Raw genomic sequence first — 16596 nt, forward strand, 5'->3', positions numbered from 1 at the left:
TACACGGAGGTCACGAGAGCAGCAGAAAGGCGAATAACTGAAGAATCTTCATGGCTCAGAGGCCTCAGCTATTTTTTGACAGGAGCTAAAGAAATGTTGACCTATTTCTAATCACTTGTGTTGATTTCATTCTGATCTGACTTTTTAATTTGCCGCTCACAATGTGGTCTCCTTGACAATGAGGAAACCAAAAGCTGACTTATAGGCACTTTGCAGAATGCCTTCTCTCAGCATGCCAGCATGACCCCAATTTTCTGGCTGCTTACCATTTTAATTTATTGCCTCGCATCAGCTTGCTGCAATGTACCAATGAAGCTATAAGCTTCATCTGTCACTTAGGCACTTAACAGCCTTAACAGCTTCAACATTTGAATTTAATGCCTGCAGGCCATGAACTCTGTCCTCCATTTTGATTTTACTTGCCAAGTGCCAGTCTGTATCCTGTTTTCATGTCTTGCTTTCACACATGGCTGTCCTTCATTCTGCCACTTTGGACTGATGCATCCTTTCTTTACTCCAACCATTAGCGTTGCCTTCATTTTAAGTCCATGGTGTCTTTAATATTTAATCTCTGGCCTTCTATTTTCTTCTCCCTGACCCATCTCCTTTTTAACAGAATAAAAATCATTACTTTTCTACCTCCTTTCACTTCCAAAGAAAAGTCAAATTGGAATTGATGTGTTAATTTTGTTTTCATCTCCACAGGGGTTAGGCCAGGCTTTTCTAGGACTTTGTGCTTTTATTTTAGCTAGAATGTTCCTGCTGTATTGAAACAGGCAGGTTTGGAGAAATCCTAAATGTTCCAAACTAGTAACACACAATACACGACTTGCTACCTTACAAACAAATACTGGTGTGCTATGGGAGCAGGGAAATGCCAAATTTCTCACTTGTGGGTGATGGAAATCAACTTGTATTACACAAATCTTCCACTTCGTGGAATTGATTTGATCATTCCAGCCTCACCATTAACCAAATATAGATTGATAAAAGCATTTAGCCAGACTAATTCTGAATGAGTTTCAAAAGTGAATGTATTGAAAGTTATCTTTATTCATTCGCCTCTTCAGTTAAATATCTTCTCCCTGACCTGAAATGTTACCTACTACTAGCCATCTCTCAAGAATGAGAGAGCCACCTACGGTTCAGTTGGTCTATGGCTATTTTACTTTTCACCTTCATTCTAACTGTTCTGTCTGCATCTGTCATTTCGTTTTAACATTTTCTTCATTGCTTCAGTCGCTGAATTCTGAAAATACTTATTTGGCTGTGGAGCACTTTAAGATATCCACTCTGGTCATGAAAAGAATGATATACATGCAAATCTTTCTTCCTTTTTTTTAGTCTAATTCTAATCTTTTTCCTCCCACATTTTATTTAACATGACTTCTGTATCAAAACGTGATTTCTGATAAAACTGTAGACTTGCATTTCTGCTGTGAGATGTGCATTAGTTTTTTGATATATTATGCAGCAAACACAGATTAATACTCTCATAAACACGAATTCGGGTTTCACGAATGGCTTGTCAGGCCTGTTTCAAGAATCTGAAAATATAGAAAAAAGTTGTACAAACAAAGGTGACTATGACAATTCAATGGTTTCGTAAAAGAGTAAACTGGTTCACTGACCCCAGGCCAACGTAAAATAATTTCTGATGCAGAAAATGAACAGAGAAATTTCACCTGAATTAGCTAAGCAATGCAATAACAAAGAACTTCCTTTATCTAAAATCTTCTACATCCTCAGGATGTCCCATAGAGCTTGAACAGCCAATTAATTACTGTTTAAGTATATTCACTCTTGTTATGTAGGCAAACACAGCAGCCAATTTATACTCTACAATGTCCTCTAGTTAGTAAATGAGAGAAATGGCCAATTTTAGTTGTGTTGTTTGAGAGACACTAGAATCTCCTCTGCGAAAAGTGCTATAGAATCCTTCACTACTGCCAGAAGATTTAATGCTTTTTTTGAGTGGAGGCAACTCTGATAGTGTAATACTCCAGCAGCACTCACTGAAGTGCAAGCTTAAACTATGTGCTGTTTTGCTGGAGAGGGACTTGAAGCTGAACTTATCTTTGTCGTACCACTGAGCCAAACTAAAGATATTGACCTGCACAATTCAAACACTAAGCACATGTTAACACTTAAACTCATAATAATTATTCCCCAAACTTGCACTTCTAACCTCTGACAGCACAAAGAAAATAAAGTTTGTCGAAGGAAACTTCATTCTTTAAATCTCAGCAGGTTAGGAAGTTTGATTCCATAAACAAATGTTGCAATGATGGATGTTACAATTTTAAACAGAATAACAATTTGAGAATTGACGCTGGTGGTTACGACATCTACTGTCGTTTTAAATTGTGGGAGTATTCTGCAGCTTCTAAACATTAATATAGGCCATATATTTTAAATGGTAAAGATGATACGATGCAATGATCAATCTTATTTTGACTTGTGGTAATGCCTGTCCCTTTAAGAGAATGGCAATTCATGTACACAGGAAGCTGTGTTACTGGCTTCTGTCCATTCCACACATGTGCAACACTAATGTGGACAGAAGTTTGCTTCTTTATTTGGTGGGTCCAGGCAGTTACAGGTCAGAGACTTCAACAGTAGGTGTCAATGTTTAGGTGGTCCAGCTGTGGCATTTTTCCAGGGTGGTCCTGTGTCTATTTGCCTTTGAGCCCCCTTCCCTGTGAATAAGTGGGAAAATATGCTCAACTTCTTGGATAATCTGAGCAGAATCTGTCTCCTCAGATGCTGCAATGTTTTTCGACATCTGAAATCTTAAATTTAGTGACCCTGAATCTGCAAAATCTGTTTCCAGGAAGGCTCCTGCCCTGGAATATGGGCGGCATCCTTAATTTGAATATTACTGATGTACATGTAATCTTTCCCTTAAATGAAATAAACAATGTGATGGTAACATTTTTGGTGTCAACACTGTGTAAACACAAGTTGCCCTGCAATTACTGTTCTGCTTCCTTTATTACTGCTGACGTCCAAAATAATCAGGAGGAACACCATGGAAGTCACAGAAACAATCCATTTCCTTCAAGCTTTCCTGCTGAATAATTACTTCCTGTGTTTATCTGTTATCTGCTTCCTGTGGTTTATTTCCACATGTTTCTGTTACATAGAATGGGGGCTTTACCAAACATCTCTGACACCAAAAACAGCTACACATGATCTGACAATTTGAGATATTGTTTGGCTGCCTTGGATTCACTTGGAATCCCAAAAGGAGAAAGTAATAATTTACTCCAGTTGACTGCCTTCTTTCATCCACACTTCAAGGTAAGAGTGTTCGTACATTAGGTGTGGGGAATAATGGGAATTAATGGAGTTCCTTTGATTTCTAAATAAACGGGGAATAAAATCCAGGATTCACTGAATACTTTACAAACTGACTTTTTGCCTTGTCTGTTTTGAGATGATCTAATGCTTTCAGTCAAGCAGAAAAATTAATTATTTGCACTCTTGTTTCAAAGAGTGTGTTTGAGAGTTGTGTGTTTGACTTGTCAAGTTGAATTTAAACTTTGTTTTTGGTGAGTGAGAGAGACTAAAGCCTGAGAAATTTCTTTTCTGATGCTGCTCGCCTCTATTTCATTCAAAACTGGTTTTAACAGAAGCTGGAATGTGGCCAGTTAACTCCAGCTGGTGCCATTACTTTTCTCGACACCAGGATCCAATTATGTGCCGAGCCACGAGATTGCTACTGTGTTCAAGTACAGTCCTACTGCTGGTAATCACCCAAAGTGTCTCATAGATAGCCAATCTTGAGTTTCTAGATTTGTTCAAACTCTACCCCATTTAGCATGGCAGTAGTGTCAAACATACCCTAATGCAGACCTTATCCTTAAAACCAGCACACAGTAGATGATGGGTCATTTGTGTCAACTAAACAGGCAGGTGAAATTGTCAAAAACATTGAATCCTTTTATGTAAAAATACCAATTATATCAGCCATGAGCTTATTAAATAGCAGAGCAGACTTGAAGGGCTGAATGGTCTACTCTTGTTCATAGGTAATGGATGGCCGTTAATAACAGTAAAAACAAAGAAGGTAAGATATCTAATCCACTGAAATGTTACTTTAGTTCTTTCAAACATAGGACAGCTTTGTTTAAATATTACATGTAGATTGGGCATTCTATTTTAAAAACCATAGCAATATGTGGCTTTCCAAAAACTTAAAAGGATTATAGAAGAAATCACACATAATAGTAAAACTGAATTAAACACTTTTCTTGGCAAAGCGATGATTGAGTGGGAACATAATTTTATCTCACCTTAATTTTAATTATAATGTTGACGAAAGACACACACAAAACTGATAAGCTCAAGTGAAGTCAAATGAATAATATGTTCTTTGCAAAGTGTGGCAGGTATTTGGAATTGTTGCCATCAGAAGCAGTTAGTAATTGATTTATTTAAAAGGATATGTCTTGCCGGACAAGAGCAGGATTGAAGCTGACAAATAGATGCCCAAGTAACGTACAGACAACACGATGGGCTGGGATTTTTGAATGCCAAAGGGAGCAGGACGTGTGGTGGTGGATGAATTGAATCAGATAAAAGACAAAAATTCATATTTCTGTTGTCAAGCTAAACTTCAAAATTTAAGTTCTCCCCTTGCCTCAGGTAGCAGATTGAGTATGCCACCATTGAGCAGAGAGTAGCCTATCGGGTTACAATATCATCTCATTAAAACCACAATTCATAGGAATTAACTTCACTTGCCCAATTAACTTTTACTCAGCTGAGAAACTTCAGACATTCAACAGCTAAAAGCAAGCATTTTCCTATGGACTGGCATGTCTTCCAACGCTTTAAGACAAAGACAAAGACAAAGAAACCTACAGCACAGGAACAGGCCCTTCGGCCCTCCAAGCCTGCGCCGATCAAGATCCTCTGTCTAACCTGTCATCTATTTTCTAACGGCCTGTGTCCATTTGCTCCCTGCCCATCCATGTACCTGTCCAAATATATCTTAAAAGACGCTAACATGACTGCGTTACCACCTCCGCTGGCAACGCGGCCCAGGCGCCCACCACCCTCTGTGTAAAGAACTTTCCACGCATATCTCCCTTAAACTTTCCTCCTCTCACTTTGAACTCATGACCCCGAGTAATCGAGTCTCCCACTCTGGGAAAAAGCTTTTTGCTATCCACCCTGTCTGTACCCCTCATGATTTTGTAGACCTCAATCAGGTCCTCCCTCAATCTCCGTCTTTCTAATGAAAATAATCCTAATCGATTCAACCTCTCTTCATAGCTAGCTCCCTCCATACCAGGCAAATCCTGGTGAACCTCCTCTGCACCCTCTCCAAAGCATCCACATCCTTTTGGTAATGTGGCGACCAGAACTGTACACAGTACTCCAAATGTGGCTGAATGAAAGTCCTATACAACTGCAACATGACCTGCCAACTCTTGTACTCAATACCCCGTCCGATGAAGGAAAGCATGCCATATGCCTTCTTGACCACCCTATTGACCTGTGTTGTCACCTTCAGCGAACAATGGACCTGAACACCCAGTTCTCTCTGTTCATCAATTTTCCCTAGGGCTTTTCCATTTACTGTATAGTTCACCCTTGAATTTGATCTTCCAGAATGCATCACCTCGCATTTGGGCAAGTTTTTGTTGCATTGTCCTTAGATAAGGAATTAAATGATTCTTCTATTGACTTGCATTATAAAGCTACCCAAGTGTAGACAATGATTTTAAGTGGAACAAGACTGCCTGTCTCTATAGGCCATCTCTGGTGGTTAGCAAAGAGTAGGTACCTTCAGGCTGAAGAGCATGGACCCCATGAAAGCAGCAAACAGGGAATGCCCCTGTGTCTGACCTGATGGAGCCCTGAAAGCGATACAGAGCAAAGCTGTGGTTGAGGGGCTCCAGACAGTCCAGGCAGTTAAGGCTTCAATCAATCCAAGGGAATGGAAAGGTGGGGGTCGGTGGCAGCACAGTGGCTCAGTGGTTAGCACTGCAGCCTCACAGCACCAGGGACCCAGGTTCAATTCCAGCCTCAGGCATCTGCCTGTGCAGAGTTTGCACATTCTCCCCATTAAAGCATGGGTTTCCTCCAGGTGCTCCGGTTTCCTCCCACAGTCCAAAGATGTGCAGGCTAGTTGGATTGGCCATACTAAATTGCCTGTAGTGTTCAGGGGTGTGTAGGTTATAGGGGGATGGGGATGGGTGGGATGCTGCAAGGGGCAGTGTGGACTTGTTGGGCCGAAGGGCCTGTTTCCAAACTGAAGTAATCTTATGTAATCTGCGCTCCAGTCAGTGTCAGCTGTTGTGCTCTAATTAGTCCAGAAGGTGGTGCTGTAGTCAGCCTGGGAGACAACACCATAATCCATCCAGAGGGCGATCCAACAGTGAGTTCTGGCTTTGTGCTGCAATCAGAGGACCAGAGAAGCCAAGGAGCTTGTGATAGCCAGAGTGACATTCATAGCTGATTGTTGAGTAATTTTACCCATTGCTTATTCACCTCTGAAATTCTGAAAATATGTTTAAGACACGGCAGGGCAGCTTAGCTGTGTGGAATGCCAATCCTGCCACCTTTTATGACTTATGTTCACATACTCATCTCGCTGCTACCGTGCACCCATGAGAATAGTACTTTAGAATTTATAGTGTTGCTCGATATTCTCAGTACCAAAGTTAATCACCACACATTCCTCATTTTTTTTTGACACTGTACTGATTTTGAAAGTGCATGTACGGTCCAGCCATTCTCCTGGCCGCCCTTCCTGCTACCCTTTCTTCAGCTCCAGTAAGCTACTTAGTTACAATATTCCTTTAATAAATCCATCCTGAGTCTTCTGAATCAATCTTTGTTTCTCCATGGCCATTAATTTTATCCCAATTACTTTGAAAACCTGCCCCACCACTAAACTTAAACCAGTGGCTTGCAGTTGCTGGGCCACGCTTTGCAAACACTTTCGAAACAGGTGGAATGTTTATAATTCTCCAATCCCCTGGCACCGGTCCTGAACCCAGGTTAGTATCAGCGTCTGTTGCTTTTTATACATATACTCTGCTGTTTGTGTAAGTTCAACACGGGCAGGAAACAGAGATCACATCCGGAGTGAGACACTGCCTGATTGAATATTTAGGTTGGGGAATTTGGAGGCAGTGCGGGAATTTGATGAAGAGGGGAAAGGGTGCTTTTTGCTGGCATTGTTTTGGCACATTGTTTGTATGTTTTTGTTTGACAGGATAAGTTGAAGGTGATGATGAAGAGCCCAACTGAGAAGATTGATATTACAGGTAAACTTACGTTCATTAGCTGGTGATAGCTACTACTTTGACAATCTGTTATACATTATTGAAGGTAAACTAGGGAAATATTTATGGGCTACAAGCTTAAAAAGACCAGCACATTTTTTTTATGAAATCACTTTAAGAACTAAGTCATTGAAATAGGGATACGGGGCCAGGTGATGTGTTAACATGACGTAGTGCCTGGTGGACTTTATTGTGGTTCATAGTAACCACATCCCTCAGAAGTGTTGGCTGCTTGAGGAACTCCAGCTCAGAATTGATGAGCTGGAGTCTGAGCTTTGAATGTTGGAACACATCTGGGATTGGGAGAGTTATGTGGATTCTGTGTTTCAGAAGGCATTCACACCCCTTAGGTTACCTTGAATTCGGTCAGTGGTCAGCGACAGGAGGGTGTGACTATAAGTGAGGCAGATAGAGGGAACCAAGAGGTTGTCAAACTGGCTTGAGATTCTTGCTGCCTGTGTGGATGAGAGCAAAGGCTGTAGTGAGCATGAGCAAAGTTACCACTGCACCATGGCACAGGGAGTCATTCAAGAGTGGGGAGGATATCGAAATGTATTGTAATTGGGCACAGTGTATTCAGGGGATTTAAACAGTGTTCTCTACAGCCAGGGTTGAGATACCTGAAAGCTGCATCTAATCCCCCGGTTCAGAATATCTCAGGAACAAATACCAAGTTTCTGGAAAATCTCAGCAGGTCTGGCAGCATCTGTGAAGAAAAGAATCAGAGTTAATGTTTCGAGATATTCTTCCTCAGGACATCTCATCTGGGCTGCAGACAAACTCAGAGTAGGAGGGGAATGATCCAGTTGGCATTGTCCATGTAAGCACCAACGGTGTAGGTAGAGCGGGGAAAGAGGGTCTGCTGGGGGAGCATGAGCAGCTAGGGGCTAAATTAAAAAAGCAGAACCAAAAATGTATTAGTCTCTGGATTATGACCTGAGCCATGAGCAAACTGGCACAGGATCAACAAGTTTAAAGTAGACAATGGCTCAAAGATAAGGGTAGCAATGTGGTTCAGTGGCTAGCACTGTTGCCACACAGCACCAGGGACCTGGGTTTGATTTCACCCTCGGGCGATTGTTAGTGTGGAGTTTGCACATCCTTCCTGTGTCCTCGTGGGTTTCCTCCAGGTGCTCCGGTTTCCTCCCACAGTCCAAAAATGTGCAGGTTAGGTGGATTGGCCATGCTAAATTGCCCATAGTGTTCAGGGGTGTGCAGATTAAGTGGATTATATGGGAGTGGGTAGGATGCTTTGAGGGTTGGTGTGAATTTGTTGGGCTGAAGGGCCTGTTTCCACACTGTAGAGATTCTGTGATTATTGGTGTGGGAGAAACAGGTTTGATTTCATGGGACATTGGCACCAGGACTTGGGAAAGAGGGAACTGTTCCAATAGCATGCTTTCCACCTGAATCATGCTGGGACCAGAGTCCTGGCAAGTTGCATAACTAAGGCTGTGGTTAGGGCTTTAAAATAAATAATATTGGGGGAAGGCATCAGTTGCATGTGGAATTACAGAAAAGGTGGAAAGAGTGAGGGCTCAGCAGACAGTGTTAAAGTTTCTGGAACAAATAATTGGACAAGAGACATGGAAAGAAAAGAAATAACAGAAGTAGCGGGAAAAGCTGAGCAGGGCTGGCAGCATCTGTGGAGAAAAGATCGGAGTTAATGTTTCAGGTACAGTGACCTTTCCTTAGAAACATTAACTTTGATTTTTTTCTTCACAGGCACTGCCAGACCTGCTCAGCATCTCCCGCTACTTCTGTTTTTGTTCCTGATTTACAGCATCTGCAGTTCTTTCAGTTTTGGTAGAGATATGGAAAGGATCAGGAATCTAGCTTCATGCAGATGAGGAGACAAGTATGAGAAGGGAGGCAGTCAATTTAGGACTGAGAGTATTGTACATAAATGCACACAGCATATGAAATATAAATGAGCTTGTAGCACTGATTGAAATTGGCAGGTACCATGCCTTGTGTATCACAGAGACATGGCTGCAAGAGGATCAGGGCTGGGAACTAAAGGTGAAAATCCTATTGAAAGGACAGGCAGGTGGGTAGAGGGAACAGGATTTGCCTTTTCGATTAGAAATGAAATTAAATCGATAGAAAAAAGTGATACAGAGTCGGAAGGCGTACAATCTGTGTGGGTAGAGTTGGGAAACCAAAAGGGGAAAAACTCAAAACAGCTGTGAGACAAAAGACAAGGTGAAAACCTAGGACAAAAGTGAGGCTCCTAGAAAAATTAATGTGAGCAAGTTACATGAACAAGGCAGGCAAGAGCGCGGCAGGGAATGGGGAAGACTGATAAATTAAACTGCATTATTTCAATGTAAGACGTCTGACAGATAAGGCAGCTAAACTTAGGGCATGGATGGGAGCATGGGGCTGGGATAACATGGCTATTACAGAAACATGGCCAAAAGAGGGACAGGAATGGCAGCCCAATCTTCTGGGGTATAAGTGCTATAGGAAAGATAGAATGGGAAGGAAGAGGGGAGGGGAAGTGTTATTTTTGATAAAGGAAATATCATGGACTTAGTACTTAGAGATGATATTCCTTAGGTATTATCCAATGAAGATATATGGGTGGAATGGAGAAATAAGAATGGGGTGATCACTTTAAATATGGTTGTGCTGTGGGCTCCCCAGTAGAAAGAGTGAGGTTGAGTAGCAAATATGTACACAGATTGCAGAAAGTTGTAAGAATAATAGGTTATAATAGCAGGGGATTTTAACTTCCCAAACATAGATTGGGTCTGCTATAGCGTTTGAGGCTTGGATAGGATCAATTTGTTAAGTGTGTTCAAGAAAGCCTTCTCAATCAAGATGTAGATGGCCCTACCAGAGAAGGGACAAAACCTGACCTCTTCTTGGGAAATAAGGCAGGGCAAGTGACCCATCTTTTAGGGAGGAGCACTTTTGGAACCAGTGACCATAATTCTATTAGACTTGATCAAATAACAGAGTAGACTTAACTGGCTATAAGGCCTGATTCTTCTTCTAAGTCCATAAAGTCTTATATAAAATGTGTAATTTAGTTATATTTTAGCTAGTACCTTATGGCATGTAGGTAATGATCTGTATAGTTAAATAAGTTGACTTTTAACTTGTCGGTATTTCTGTAGTCATGGTGATGTATTTTTAAAACGTCTGAGGGAGATACTTCTTGGAGGTTAATGGCAATTTATGTACGTTGGAAGAGCTTTTACAAATAAACACAATAAATAGTTGTATGGTAGGCTTTCAGTTTAAAAAATCAAGGGAATTTTGTTTGCTTTTAATTTGGGGAAAAACCCGCAGCTTGAGAAAAGCTTTTGGATTTCAGTTTGGCAGAATTTGCAGAAGCTTTGTTAAAAGCTGGATGTCTAAAGTTATTGCTTCTAGAGAAGGGAGATCATTTAAATATGTAAGAAATAGGTTGCTGCTATGTAGAGAATTGCTTTTTAAAGTCCAAGACCAGAAGTGTTTGGACAAAACTTTGATGAAGGTATTTAAAGTTGAAAATGTTGATACTCAGTTGTAAAAAATGTTCAGGGAAGAGGTGATCAGATTCTTCAAACCAGGAAATGAAGGTACAGTTATGGTAAGCACATATATAATATGTATAGTTGAGAAGAAAATTTGTTGTGGTGTTTGAATACTGTAAAGGAGTGTTGGGATTATTGGGATTGTATTTTACTTTGCATTTTGAAATTTTTTGCACATATATATTTGGCTTGATTTATTCTACTTTATCTTCATTTCTTTTGTGAAATGAACTGCTGTTTTACTGTTAAAACCAAACCTACAGATTTGCTTGTTTGTAGTTCCCCATCTGAAAAAAAAACAAATGCCATCCGCCAGGCGTGATACCAGTCTCAGATTTGGCTTGCACAGGATTTACATCAGCTGGGATCATAATAGCCCAATGGGCATAAAACATGCCATGCTGTGCCATAATCTCAAGAAGACAGATCCCACCCAAGTTCAAATCAATGTATTCATTCCAAATGTTTAAACCTCTTGTTTTTAAATAAATTATCACCTCCATTTGAAAAGCCAGGCAAAGTAATTCCATCCAAATATGATAATGTGTCCATACGCTAAAAGTACAAAATGCAATCTTACATCTGAAAATTTCAATTAAAGATACAGTTGATACATCAACCCTCCCCTGCTGTAGTGCACAAATGATATTCCTGCATACCCAGCACAATTGAAATCAAGATAACAAAGTGTGGAGCTTGATGAGCACAACAGGCCAAGCAGCATCTCAGGAGCACAAAAGCTGATGTTTCGGGCCTAGACCCTTCATCAGAGAGGGGGATGGGGAGAGGGTTCTGGAATAAATAGGGAGAGAGGGGGAGGCGGACCGAAGTTGGAGAGTAAAGAAGATAGGTGGAGAGAGTAGAGGTGGGGAGGTAGGGAGGGGATAGGTCAGTCCAGGGAAGATGGACAGGTCAAGGAGGTGGGATGACGTTAGTAGGTAGGAAATGGAGGTGCGGCTTGAGGTGGGAGGAAGGGATAAGTGAGAGGAAGAACAGGTGAGGGAGGCAGAGACAGGCGGAGCTGGTTTTGGGATGCAGTGGGGGGAGGGGATGAGCTGGGATGGTTTTGGGATGCAGTGGGGGAAGGGGAGATTTTGAAGCTGGTGAAGTCCACATTGATACCATTGGACTGCAGGGTTCCCAAGCGGAATATGAGTTGCTGTTCCTGCAACCTTCGGGGGGCATCATTGTGGCATTGCAGGAGGCCTATAATGGGCATGTTGTCTGAGGAATGGGGGGGTAGTTAAAATGGTTCACGACTGGGAGTTGCAGTTGTTTATTGCGAACCGAGCGGAGGTGTTCTGCAAAGCAGTCCCCAAGCCTCCGCTTGGTTTCCCCAATGTAGAGGAAGCCACATCGGGTACGGTGGATACAGTACACCACATTGGCTGATGTGCAGGTGAACATCTGCTTAATATGGAAAGTCATCTTGGGGCCTGGAATGGGGGTGAGGGAGGAGGTGTGGGGACAAGTGTAGCATTTCCTGTGGTTGCAGGGGAAGGTGCCGGGTGTGGTGGGGCTGGAGGGGAGTGTGGAGTGGACAAGGGAGTCACGGAGAGAGTGGTTTCTCCGGAAAGCAGACAAGGGTGGGGATGGAAAAATGTCTTGGGTGGTGGGGTCGGATTGTAGATGGCGGAAGTGTCAGAGGATGATGCGTTGTATCCGGAGGTTGGTGGGGTGGTGTGTGAGAACGAGGGGGATCCTCTTTGGGCGTTTGTGGTGGGGGCGGGGTGTGAGGGATGTGTTTCTGATACAATTGAAATCACATTGTCTGTATTCAGATATTTCTGTGTATTCAAAAAAGATTTAGTCTTGCTCTTAACCATATACCATACTTTGTGAAAGAAATTATCCATATTAATGGCTTCTGATGATTGCACATTGCAATTAAAAATACCCATCATTCTTTATGAAGAACATACCGTTCATTTGACTTCACTCATGCTTGTCAGTTTTGCATTTGTCCTTCATCAGAATTAAAGTGAGATGATATTATGTTCCTTTTCAATCAACACGTTGACGAGGAAGGTATGCTTTGTTCAGTTTTAATTTAGAAATTAATCTCTTTTATCATTCTTTTCAATTTTAGGAGAGCAACAGACCAATATGGTATGGTTTTAAAAATAAAATTTCCACTTGCATTCCTGGAAGGCTTCTCTGAATCTGGATACCTCCAGGATGCAGTGCGATTTACAAAAGGAGAGTGGGAGGTGAGGACATTGGAATCTATTTGCCTCCAATTAATGGCTCCATAAGCTCCCTGCGGAGCTTGTTAAACGTTGTGGAGGGGCTGAAGCACCCAAATCCGAGTGAACTGAGAATTTTTGTGTCATTTAATGAAACTTGTCCCAGACATACGGGATTGTTCATGGATTCTACACACTCATAGGTTATGAGAACACAGGTACACGAGTAGGTAATTCAGCCCATTCAGCCTGCTACATCATTCAACACTTTCATGAAGGACAGGGCACTTCAATGTGTTTTACCTGCACTGTTGCCATAATCTTTTATGTCATTGGCAATCATGAAAAACATCAACCTTTATCTTAAATATAATTAAAAACTGAGCCTCCACAGCCCTAGACAGTAAAGAATTCCAAAGGATTCTCCACCTTTTGAGTAGAAAACAATTATCTTTACTTTGGTTCTAAAAGGCATCCACCTTATTTTCAAAGGTAGTAGGAACTGCAGATGTTGGAGAATCTGAGATAACACGGTGTGAAGCTGGATGAACACAGCAGGCCAAGCAGCATCAGAGGAGCAGGAAAGCTGACGTTTCGGGTCTGGACCCTTCTTCAGAATAGTCACCTTATTTTCAAATTGTGACTCCTGGATCTGGACCCTCCGTTAGGGGAAACAGCTTGCCCTCATTTACTCGGTCTATCCCTTTCCTGGTTTCAACAAGATTACCACTCATTTTTCAAAACTCGAAAGAATACAATTCATGTTTGATCAGTCTCCTTTCATTGGACAGTTCCACCAACCATGGTGTGCCTTAATTGCATTCCCTCTATAGCAATACAGCAAACGTTGTATTAACTGGCACCTTATAAACCAGCACTCAGGAAAAACTGGCAAAAATTACTTAAGTGAAATACCAGAAGTTTAATGTATTATCATCATCTCTGCAATGTCTGAGTAGTCAGTTGAGGATTTGAGTGAGAAGGTTCTCTGCTGGTAAGTTTTATTTAAGGCAAAGTTGTTTAAATATGAAAGTGATTTATGTGGTAAGTAAAGCCTAACAGTAACGTATATACCAAATGCATTACGTTTCTATTACTTAGTATGGGTTTTTCAATTGGTTATGTGGACCTCTTGATCAAACTAGAGAACTTTAGGTAGGGAAATCATCCATCCTTACCTAATCTAGCCTACATATGACTCCAGACCCACAGCAACTTGGCTGACTCATCCTTTTAAAATTATTCATTCACAGGATGTAGGCATCACTGGCAAGGCTAGCTTTTAATACACACCCCTAATTGCTTAGAGGGCAGTTAATAGTCAACAATAAAAACATAAGTTGCTGGAAAAGCTCAGCAGGTCTAGCACCATCTGTGAAGAAAAAATCAGAGTTAACATTTTGGATCCTTCAGAAACATTAACTCTGACTTTTTCTTCACAGATGTTGCCAGACGTGCTGAGCTTTTCCAGCAACTTCTGGTTTTGTTCTGGGTTTACAACATCTGCAGTTCTTTCAGATTTTATTTCATATTTAACTCACCGCCATGTCTCTTTTAGGCATGCCAACCTTGAAGAGATTCTGCTCCTCTCTCCAATGGGATTTCCATTCCAACCTTTCTTCCTGCCCACTGGCATTAATTTTACATTCACTGCTGGTGATTGACCAAGTATTTGCTAAAACTCATTTCCTCAGCCATGTCAGATTCCTCAGTGACTGCCTCTGGTTTAGTGTCTCCCCACAGGGATTCCAACTGAAGCTTCATCCGTCATGTTTTGAAGCGTCCCAGGATCACAGATATCCCTATGACGTTCAACATTCCACATTCAGCTGCTCTTGCCGCATCCTGAGATCTGCACTCAGTGCCATGCAATGTCACATGCCCACTCTCAAACTTTCTCCCCAATAGCATCGCAACATGCTGACTCAGGGTTGTACCAGTCTACAGTTCCAGTTCATCCTCCGGCTCATTTGTTGTGCTGAGAAGAAGCTTTTTCTTTTCCTTTCAGGCATCAAGACCCACAATGTGCAACAACTCCGAGATAGGACAGCGCTCTGGAATCTTCCTCTCCTCCTCTTTCCTCTGATTGCACCCCGTCCCTCAATACCGCCTCCTTTTAGAGATTCAACATCACATCTAACCTTCTGCTGTCCAAAGCTGAACATTCTGTGCTCATCTTTATTCCTCTGAGTCCCTACCTTTTGGGCATGATGTGACTTTGAACTCTTCTTCTGTCATCTTTACCTCTGTGCCCATTTCTTGGTTTATGTACCCTTTCCCTATCCCACAGACTCCTTCACCTAATTCCAACAGTCTGCTTCCACCTAGGCCGGCCCCGTCTGGCCTTACACCTGCAAAAGAATGGCCACCAAACTCTGACATTTCCTTCATGGATGCTGCCAGACGTGCTGAGCTTTTCCGGCAACTTGTGCTTTTGTTACTGATTTACAGTGTCCACAATTCTTTCGGTTTTTATTTGGTATTTAAGAGTCAACCACTTTGCTGTGGGTGTGGAGTCAAATGTAGGCCAGACCAGGTAAGGACAGCAGTTTCCTTGCCTGAAGGACCTTGAAAAGATTCTGCTCCTCTCTCCAATGGGATTTCCATTCCAACCTTTCTTCCTGCCCACTGGCATTAATTTTACATTCACTGCTGGTGATTGACCAAGTATTTGCTAAAACTCATTTCCGCAGCCATGTCAGATTCCTCAGTTTGTTGTGCTGAGGTGAACTGGATGGATTTTCTGACAATTGGCAATGGGTTCCTAGTCATCAGGAGACTTTTAATTCCAGGTTTTGTTTGGATTCTTATTCCACCATCTGTCATGTTGGGATTCAAACCTGGGTCCCCTGAGCAATGTTCTCTGAAAAGGCTGAGCAATTCACCCAGGGTAATTAGGGATGGGCAATAAATGCTACCCTTGTCTGTGATGTCCACGTCCTATGAAAGAAAGAAGATCCAAGACCCATCATAAATCAATAAACATAGCTTGCTTTGAATGTCAAGAAGAATGGAGAAGGGTGTTCAGCAGGTATCTGATTTCCTACTGTCTGCTGCCAGCCACTGCTAAAAGGGAAAATCCATTCTCTGTGATCGCCACAATTTATTGTTCTATGGATATTATCTTGAGGTAAGTTGGTTTTGTTTTGTTTCCCACTGCGACCAAGAAAGTTGTTTTAAGAACCAACTTTCATTTGGATGTTTCTTCATATTACATTGTGCTATATGTTTCTAACCACAGTTCTATTGCGTTATCATCAATGCAACAACTTGACATCAGTATGCATATTGCCTGAGGTTACAATCATTTAAAAAAAACTAGGTCACCTTTCTTGCCCGTCAAAGAAAACAGCATTGCATATAATTACTCTGCCTGCCAAATATCATAAGTTTCCATCAGAATCAATTTGTTTGTCATCCTTTACCTGTGACATGTCTTTTAGTTTTGATGTTTTGCCTTAATTGCTAATTTGTATGTTGAGTTGACTTTGTCACCTGATTAAACATATTAGTTTTCAAATACTGTGTGTGCCAGGATGTAACCCATGCTGAAAAATTAATCACTCAAGGACAGGTTCA

The 16596-nt window shown here is 41.6% G+C and overlaps 1 long non-coding RNA gene across 1 annotated transcript; it reads left to right on the forward strand.

Annotated features, from left to right (window-relative positions):
• Window positions 1-3226: 3226 nt before the first annotated feature.
• LOC125461099 (uncharacterized) lies at window positions 3227-13349 on the forward strand. The gene is made up of 4 exons (XR_009443227.1): window positions 3227-3303; window positions 4035-4072; window positions 7235-7286; window positions 12921-13349. It is a non-coding gene; the product is annotated as an uncharacterized LOC125461099 (long non-coding RNA).
• The last annotated feature ends 3247 nt before the right edge of the window (window positions 13350-16596 follow it).

The sequence above is a fragment of the Stegostoma tigrinum genome, chromosome 2, assembly GCF_030684315.1.
Source record: "Stegostoma tigrinum isolate sSteTig4 chromosome 2, sSteTig4.hap1, whole genome shotgun sequence".
NCBI classification, from domain to species: Eukaryota; Metazoa; Chordata; class Chondrichthyes; order Orectolobiformes; family Stegostomatidae; genus Stegostoma; species Stegostoma tigrinum.